Genomic DNA, 9667 nt, shown 5'->3' with positions numbered 1-9667 from the left:
ACCCCTTACCCCAAAACCGGAGACCAGACCAGTTAGGTGGGGACCCCAACCGGACCGGGCTATAACCCTTTAGATTCGGGTTTTCCCGGGTTTAGACCGGAGCAGTTCCAATTTTCAAGGTAATTTGAGATAATTTTTTTCCTTGGACCGAACCAAATCAGAGACCATCAGCTTATTTTTGTGGACCCGGAGACCGAATCGGACCGGCCGGTCCGGTTTATCGGTCCGGTCTACATCATGAACGGCCCTAGTAATTTGTCATGTCATATTAACATAAACATTGTTTACTAAATCGTAAACATATTTTCTTTACAAAATTTAACTGATTAAAAACGTGATTTTTAATAGTTTGGGTATTTTAAGGACATTTTACAAAGTTTAGGGGTACCACTCATGTTTTCAAGAACGTATAGGTACCGCGTAGAATTCATAAAAACACAGGAATACCATGTAGAAAAACCTTAAAATTAAAATATACTAGCTTAGGACCAGTGCAAAATTGCACGGGCGTGTATAGTTAAAATATATAAATTAGCTTTAACTTATCATAATAAGAGAAAACTATTAGTATTTTTAATATACTTCCTCCATTCAACTCCACTCTACCACTTTGTTTTTTCACGTTCGCCAATGCGTGTTTTACGCGGTAAGTATCGTTAGCTATGTATTTGCAAAAATTATAAAAGTTAGATATTTTTAATGTACTCGTAAAGACGAATCAAACAAGATCTCGCATGAATATATTTTCACTTATATATTGAGAGAAAATCGAGATTGAATGTGTATTTGTGAATAATGTAAAAAATAGAAATAGGTAAAGTGGAGTTGAATGGAGGAAGTACATCTTATATATAAATAATCCTATGAGTACTAATGACTTGCTCCTCTCACAAGGTTTAAGCCAAGGTCAAATCTCTCTATTTCATTCAATTCTACTCCTAGATTCATTTTGTTTAGGGTGAACCCTCCAATCCACCATGCTAAAAAAATCAAAACCGATTGATTGAACATTTCAAAAGTGGACGTGAATACATGGTGTTGTAAGTTTAATACAGAGTATTTACTTAGATAATTCTTCCTACTATTATAAACACACAAATGGTTCTACATTAAATTTTTTACAACAGATAGTATCACGGTTTCTTCATTGATAAGTTTGAATGTATGCTACCCAAATCTTAGCAGTTTAGTTTTTTGTATGCACGCCATAAACTTAGGTCCTATTTTCACTTGACTTGTCAGAGACTCACAATGCTCCATCTGAAAATTTTACGGACATGGCTTTTACATCATACACCACTTTATTTTGTTTGAAAGATGCCTGCAATATCAACAAATGCAATATCAATGAGTCGACTCGCTTAGGAGCAGTGTCGGGTCTTGGGTTCAAGGATGGTTCACTCGCTTGTTTGGCCCTAATCATTTCGACTCTTTTACTACATATCTATTCCATCCAGAAAAAATATCAATGAGCCAAGGTTTCATAAAACCCAAAGTCCGGCTTAGCTTAAAGCACACCAGCGAAATTCAACCCGACAATTGAATAATGCAATACATTTTTCAGATTATATGTAGACAAACATGATATTGTTCACCTTTTCTGTAAAATAAACCATGTATGACATATCACATACATTAAGAAAAGGGAATGACACATTAACTAATCCAATCAAAGGTAGCTAAAGAACGGAAAATATACTATTATTTTTTTTTTTGGCAGCGGTAAAGAATGTTTTTTACAGAGCACCTACCCGACTCTCCGACGAGTCGGATTCGGATTTTATTGATACATTATTGGTATAATCAAATAAACTACAGATGGGGTTGACAACTAACTTAGGCTTCTTAACGGGACGAACATAGCTAGCTAATTGAGCGAACAGTTCTTTTCTCTTTTTTATCGACTGAGCTTCAGAGGAGTACCTGCAACAAGACACACTTACGCCACGAGGGCGTAGAAATTTATGGGAGAGAGATCTACTTTTTTTGGAAAAAGTAAATAAATTGTGTCTTGGAGATTCATCCTCTTGGCTATGATTGTTCTTGGGAGTGACCATTCTCCATTTCTCGTGCACATGATAAGCAGAGGGGTACCTGCAAAGCATAGGTGTAAAATGGGCGCCTGATGGTTTCTCAGACGAGTAAAACTTACACTTCTTAGGACGAGCTGAGAAAATAAAAGGTTGATGGCCATTAGAATCCTTCTGATCTGGAGTGCAAATAGAAGTAGCCTTTTCATTCACCAGAGAGACATGGATGCTTGAATCATTAACAACACCCATAGTGTTATCTTGTGGGATATAAGTACCAGGAGGAGACAAAATGTCACAAATTGAAGACGTGCTTGAAGCCATGGCCTCAGTAGAGGACGCGTCTAAACTTCCGCTACGAATAGCAGTGTTTACATTGATATTATCAGAACGAGTCATATCTTCATTCATTGCCCCGAGCATCTTAGATTTCCACTTTTTAGGACTTCTTCTTCTTCTTCTTCTTCTTCTTCTTCTTCTTCTTCTTCTTACATCGTTCTCTCATATTGTCTCCCTCCTTACAGTCCTCACCCTTCAGGATCCGAATTGTTAAAGTTGACAAATCACGTCTACAGTAAAAGCTCACCTTTTTACCTTCCAACAACTTTTCATAAGATTGTGCAAGGATCCTTAGATGGGAACTACCACCTCCCTTTTTGGAGAACTCAAGAATTGACTTATTAGCACAAATACTTTGAGCCTCTGTCACCTCCATATTCACACTCTCATTTTCCTTTATACTCGCATCACTTTGATCTTCCATCACCTCCGTAATATACTATTATGTGTGCCCATTAATTACGAAGTGCAAAGCAAAAACAAAGTAAATCCCACCAAGGAGATCACAGTGTTGTATACCTTGTATCACCAAACATAGCCAATAATTAGGACGGTTTCAAACAAACAAATATCCTTCCACTTTCCTTGGTATTGAATCATTGTATACCCTTGTCTCCCCTCGTCTATTCTTAAACTATAGTTTTTTTTCATCAGCATACCTTGATAGGTTTTCTTTTATGTAACGATTATAACATTTTCATATTTTACAAATTTCTTTGGGCTTTTTTGATTGATATTCTTAGTTATTTACTTCTCTAAGTTGTACTCCTCCCTTTTTTTTAATCCCTAATTATATTCCTAAACTTTAATCATTACTCCCAATTGTGAGTTCGTGACTACTTAACTCAACCGTCATCTTTGCTATTAATTGGTGACATGAAGTTGTTAATGTCCGATCAAACTGTTGGTTGTACTTATACTCTCACTAATGATATCTTTCTCTACCGGCCATAGTAAAATTCATCAACCCCTTCTTCTTCCATGCTCCTCCTTTTCACTTTCTTTTACGTCCATCTACAGTGAAGTCAGTTTCAGTACTCCAACATCATTGTTCATTTGGCTATTAATCCTCCATTTAAATGGTGGTGTTCAACATCAACTGCTATTTTTGTGGCAATAAAAAACACGGTTTAAGGCTAATTGCTCTGCCAAGTTGTCAATAATATAGCTAAATGCTTCTCCATTACATCATACATACTCTCAAGACTTCATCATAATAACTATACCAAGTATAAATAGTATAAGAAAATACCAGCCAGAATGTTAGAAAAGTGAATAGCGAAGGATTAGCTCAGAAAACCGCAATTCCTGCTCATCCCTTACATGGAGTTTTATCCTTATTTATCAGTAATTTAGAGACCGCATTCAATTGTTCATCTGTGCAGTCCCATTGAAAATAGTAGGGATCAATAGACGTAAAAATAAAACAGAATGACAATGCCAAAGATAAATATGAATCGCACGGTAAAGATTGAAGGACTACTTTGGGATACTTATATATCTTAAACATAACACAGAATGATTATGTGAATATGTAAGTTCGTCTCAAACTTTCGTTAAATTGGGTATAGTTGTCAATGTACATGAAAGAAGAATTAAACATAAATTTACCTGAGAAGAAGTTGTACAAAGGCCTAATTACTCTTCCACAAAATCTCATAGAAAAACCTTGTATAAATATCAGCAAATTACTACAAATTACTCGGTTACTCCTAACTAATTGAAAATATATCAACACTAAAAAATTGGGGGAACTGCATACCTTTTTTATCGTAACTTCGAATCAACAGAAATATATTGAATCTGTTGCTCATTATTGATTCATAAAGAAACCGATTATGGCGGAATAAATATAGTTTCTAGGAGTTGAGATGATAAAGGGGGAATATTGAAGAGAAAGAAGGAATGTTGTGAAAGAGAAGAAAGGAGAAAGTCAGCGACATCCTGGTAAATAAAATAGAAATCAATTAGGGTTTTAAGCAAGAGTAAAGAGTTGAGCGGGAATTTTTTCTCTCAGAAGTTGACACGTGTAAAGCATAGTGATTAGTGGTTCTTCTATTATATAAAGCAGTCCGTCTTATTAAAGACGGACACTATCCGTCTATAGCTATAGACGGATAGTGTCCGTCTATAATGAGAATTTGTGTATATAAAGATAGATAGATAGATATAGATATAGATATAGATATAGATATAGATAGATAGATAATAAAAACTAAAAAGAAAATCATAATTATTTCTAGTGTACCTAATTGCGCAGAGACTATTTAATGTTATCATTGACGATGATTATCTCAATTTACAACAAAAAAAGCAGAAAATATTTAATTTTATTGGCCATGATTATCCCATCCCAATTTACACCAAAAAACGCGTTATTCAAACACAACAAAGCTGCAATTTTGAGAGCGGTGAAGAGTGAAGTACTTGTGGGTAGGAAATTTTATGGCTATCGTGGCAATGAAGATTGTATTTGTTGATCAATTTGTTCCACAATTGAAAGAGGAAATTAATTTGGGGGAATTAATCTAGGTTTTCATTGATTCCGAAATGTTGAACAAGTTTGGGGGAAATTAATCTCGAATTTCATCATTTTGGGGGAGTAAATTAGGGTTTTTGTTTGTGCATGAAATGAAGGAGTTCAAAGGTTAATTAGGTTTAGAAATCGGTTGTATAAGTTTCCCCTTGATGAATTTAGTATAAGTTAAATGATGTTAAAGTTGAGATTTTTCTAACTTAAACACTAGTTTTGATTAATATGAGAAGAGGAGGCTTAATTTGAATTATTCCCATGAAATTAACCCTATTCTAATTATGGAAAACTAATATAAGGTTAACAAATTTTAATTAAATAATTTGAATCAAGAATTTGATGAAAATATCAAAATTTTATAACATTCAATTAATGATGTAGGTATAATCGTCACACATAATCAACATATACTTAACTAAAGTAGGTAGGGTATGTCAATTAGGTCGATTCCGCGAAGACGATAAATGCTACAATTGTTACATGCAAATTCGCCCTAGTTTATACCAAGTCACATGTGTTGGATTTAGATTAATTTGACTTAAAACTAATTTATATCTATCTATATTATTAAAGGAAGCTTTTTTCGAATGATTACAGAAACTCCAACTTTTACAAACTACATAAATAATATTTTATAGTTAAATAAGAGTTGTACTTCTAAGTTCTCTAACAATACAAGTCCTATTGGACTCAAAACTATCAATGAGATTTACCTCAAGTGGGTTTTCTAGTATAAAATAAAATATTGCTAATCTTGATCTACTAGAATTTGTTTTGGGACCGGAAAGAATACTATGCATTTAATTCTTATATATACTTAATTCTCCATCTCATGTTGGCCCCTTTTGAAGTTCTGATATGTATATGTTTGTGTTTGTTGATTGTTAGTGCATGTATGCAAGTTTGTATCTTTAAATTATTATATGTTTAGTGAAGAGTCTATCGATCCGAAATACCCAAAGGTGGGGTGATTTGAGGATTAAAAACTTTACCTACTTTTTCGACTGTATAAATATAATTAATTATTTAAAGTTTATTGATTAAACTTTAACTAATCAACTAATTAACGAACTAAAACAAAGCGTAAATAAAACGTAAGAGAAAGAGAGACACACGGATTTTTGAAGTGGTTCGGTTTCACAAATCGAAACCTACGTCCACTATTCTCGATTAATAAATTTAGTACCTTTCTACGAATTACAAATTTACTAACCCAACTCCTACAACTAACCCTAGTTGTAACTCCAGTGAGTATCGCTAAATACTCGAGTGACTAACTTACGCTAATAAGAAAGCACTAATGATTCTACTAAAAATTCACGTTAATGAACGAGTAAGAAATCAATTAAGCAAAGTTTGAAATACGTTAAAAAACCCTAATATGAGAGGCGACTACCAGGCGACAAAAAACTTGCTTTGCAGCCATTAATTAGGGCTCTTTAATTCATTATTATGGCACGAAATTCAGCAAAGAAATCACGTAGTAATCAAAGATCTATTCCTAAACGAACTTCACCACCAAAGAAGACGAGCCATGCCCATAATAATGGAAAAAAGAGAGGACCAGAGGAAGAGGAGGTTTTACGTACTAAGCCTATGCATGAAGTACATCCAGTGACTGGGTTGTCTTTTGATGATGAAGACGATCCTGTCACCAACACAACATGGGTTACGCAGCGAGGTAAGAAGTCTGAGGCAAAAAAAGGATGATAGGGTCCCTGTTACTGTAGAGACCCCTGCTGTGGAGACTGCCAGTGATGATATGTTGGAGTTTACAACTGAGGATGTAAAGAGGAGGTGGAATACTGGAACCAGGCAATATATTGCTTTGTTCTTGGGGCCAATCCTCCATGGGAAGTGTTGAATGGGTTTATCCATCGTATTTGGAGCAAATATAGCATTGATAAGATCTCATATCTATTTAATGGAGTCTTTCTGGTACGACTCAAGGAAATGAAAGACAGAGAAGCAATATTTGCGGCTGGGTATCATATGTTTGATAACAAACCACTGATTGTTAAGCCATGGCAGGTTGATGTGGACCTCATAAAGGAGGATGTCAAAGTTGTACTTGCTTGGGTAAGACTGCATGGGCTACCACTGAAATTTTGGGGCAAATGTCTACCCTCCATTGCAAGACTTGTTGGGAAATATGTCAAAAAGGATGTAGCTACTGAGGAGAAAACGAGGCTAGGATTTGCTAGAACTATGGTGGAACTAACAGTGGGACAGAAGTTTCTAAGTTCTATTAAATTCAAGGATGAACAAGGTCAAATTGTTGTGATTAATGTGGAGTATGAATGGAAACCAAGTATTTGTACTAAGTGTAAGGGCATGGGACATGAGGATAGAAACTGTAGGAAGCTGGTTCAGAAAGCAAAGCCTGTTCAAAAAGTTTGGAAGCCAATCCCAAAACCAGCTGCAACTGCTAGTAAGCTATCTGAATCTGAATACCCTGTGTTGATTGCATCTATAGGGTCTCCTGGGAAAAGGCTGACTACACCTACTAAATCAATTCAATCTCAGGAGACCACTGCACCTCAGAGTGGTAACTTTAGTCCATCTGATCAAAGTACTCAGCAAGTGGTGATAGTTGATACTGGTAACCCTCCTCTCCAAAACAGTAATAATGAATAACATTGGTTTTTTGAATGTCCGAGGATTTAATAATGTAAATAAACAACATACAGTGAAGAGTTTTATTAATAAGCAGAATATTGGTCTTTTTGGATTATTAGAAACAAAAATAAATGCTAGAAATATGAGTAATATTTCTCATAATTTGTTTGATGGCTGGTGTGTTACAACCAACTGCCATACTCATAAAGGTGGCAGAGTTTGGCTAATCTGGCAACCAAGTTTGTTTGGTATATTAGTTTTGCAGTACAATCCTCAATTCATACATGTTAAGGTTACTGTGATAGCTTCTCAGCAAGTCTTCTACCTAACAATGATTTATGCTTTTAATGATGGGAGTGAGAGAGTTGAGTTATAGAATTGGTTGAGTTCTTTTGCCTTGCAGTGCAATGGGCCTTGGGCACTGGCTGGAGATTTTAATACTGTCATACACCCTGATGAGAGGATGGGGGGGGGGGCAAACAAAGCTGGAGGATATGGAGGAGTTCTTGAATTGTTTAGGTATATGTGGAATGACTGATATCCCTGCTACTGGTGCATTCTTTACTTGGAATAATAAGCAGGATGCTGAGCATAGGAAGTACAGCAGGCTTGATAGATTTTTAATCAATCAAGATTGGGTGGAGAGGTTCCCTGATATGGCTGCTCATTTCCACCCTGAGGGATTTTTGGATCATACACCCTGTGAGGTTAGTAATATGAAACTGAACAATGGCAAAGCTAGAAGCTTTAAATACTTCAACATGTGGAGTAGTGCCCCTGCCTTCCTATCAACTGTGCAAGAAGTATGAGAAAGACCAGTGATAGGGACAAAAATGTTCTGCCTAGTTAAGAAGTTGAAGGAGTTGAAATATAAGCTCAAAGCTCTGAATAAAGATTGCTTTTCTAACATTGAGAATAAGACTAGTCAAGTTGCACATTTACTAGCTGACACTCAAGTACAGATTGCTGCTGATGCTCACAATGCTGATCTTATTGAAAAGGAAGTGAGCCTCATGACTGAGCTTCGAAGTTTGACTAAAGCCAGGGATAGTTTCCTTCAACAGAAATCAAAAGTCCAGTGGATGGAAGAGGGTGATGCCAATACAATTACTTCCATTGTGCTATTAAGAAGAGATGTTTGAGAAATAGGGTCATCCATATTGAAGATAAGGAAGAACAACTTTGTAATGACACTAATAACATTCAGAATGCATTTTTAGATTACTATAAAGATCTGCTTGGTAGAAAGAGTCCTACTGAAGAAGTCAAACCTGCTGTGCTGGCTAAGGGCAAAGTGTGTAGTCCTGAGCATATTGCAGTCCTTACCAGTACTGTCACCTATGAGGAGGTTAAACAGGAAGTCTTCTCTATTCCTAAGGACAAAGCACTAGGGCCTGATGGATATTCCAGTGGCTTCTTTAAGGACACTTGGGACTTGAGTGGGAATGATGTCTATGCAGTTGTTGTAGATTTCTTTAATACAGGTCAGTTGCTCAAACAGATCAATGCCACTAATATTACCCTTATCCCCAAGTGTGATAGGCCTACTTCTGTTAAGCAATTTAGACCTATTGCTTGCTATAATATGCTTTACAAAATTATATCCAAGCTTCTCTGCAACAGATTGGCTTCTGTTCTACCTGACATTATTCATGACAACCAAGGAGCTTTTATCCAGGGAAGATCAATTATTGAGAATGTGTTAATATGTCAGGATATTGTGCATATGTATGCCGACCTCTTCAAAATTGATCTCTAAAAAGCATATGGTACTGTTGAATGGGACTTTGTGGAGCAACTTCTATATGGTCTCAACTTCCCTAGTCACTTCACAAAGCTGGTTATGGCCTGCGTTAGATCCACTTCCTTTACCCTGGTTTTGAATGGCAACAACTTTGGATATTTCAGGGGTCAAAGAGGACATAGACAGGATGACCCAATATCCCATCTAATCTTCACCATTTACATGGATTATTTGACTAGACTAATTGCTTTTGCTACAGAAAGATGGCTTTTCCATTATCATCCCCTCTGCAAAAGCTTAAAGCTCACTCATCTTATGTTTGCTGATGATCTCCTTATGTTCTGTAAAGGGGATGCTCCTTCAATAACGCTCCTTATGAAGGCCTTCGCTTCATTTTCTAAT

The 9667-nt window shown here is 36.0% G+C and overlaps 1 long non-coding RNA gene across 2 annotated transcripts; it reads right to left on the bottom strand.

The window, feature by feature from the left end:
• Positions 1-979: 979 nt before the first annotated feature.
• LOC141616760 (uncharacterized) lies at positions 980-4301 on the bottom strand. 2 transcript variants are annotated; one of them, XR_012531039.1, is made up of 3 exons: positions 4132-4301; positions 3981-4037; positions 980-1321 (listed from the first exon to the last, which is right to left on the bottom strand). It is a non-coding gene; the product is annotated as an uncharacterized LOC141616760 (long non-coding RNA). The 2 variants fall into 2 exon arrangements; XR_012531038.1 differs by lacking the exon at positions 980-1321 and adding an exon at positions 1667-3746.
• Positions 4302-9667: the final 5366 nt, after the last annotated feature.

Source organism: Silene latifolia, chromosome X (assembly GCF_048544455.1).
Source record: "Silene latifolia isolate original U9 population chromosome X, ASM4854445v1, whole genome shotgun sequence".
Lineage (NCBI taxonomy): Eukaryota > Viridiplantae > Streptophyta > Magnoliopsida > Caryophyllales > Caryophyllaceae > Silene > Silene latifolia.
The sequence above is the reverse complement of the archived record's forward strand: the minus strand, read 5'-3'. Positions and strand labels throughout refer to the sequence as shown.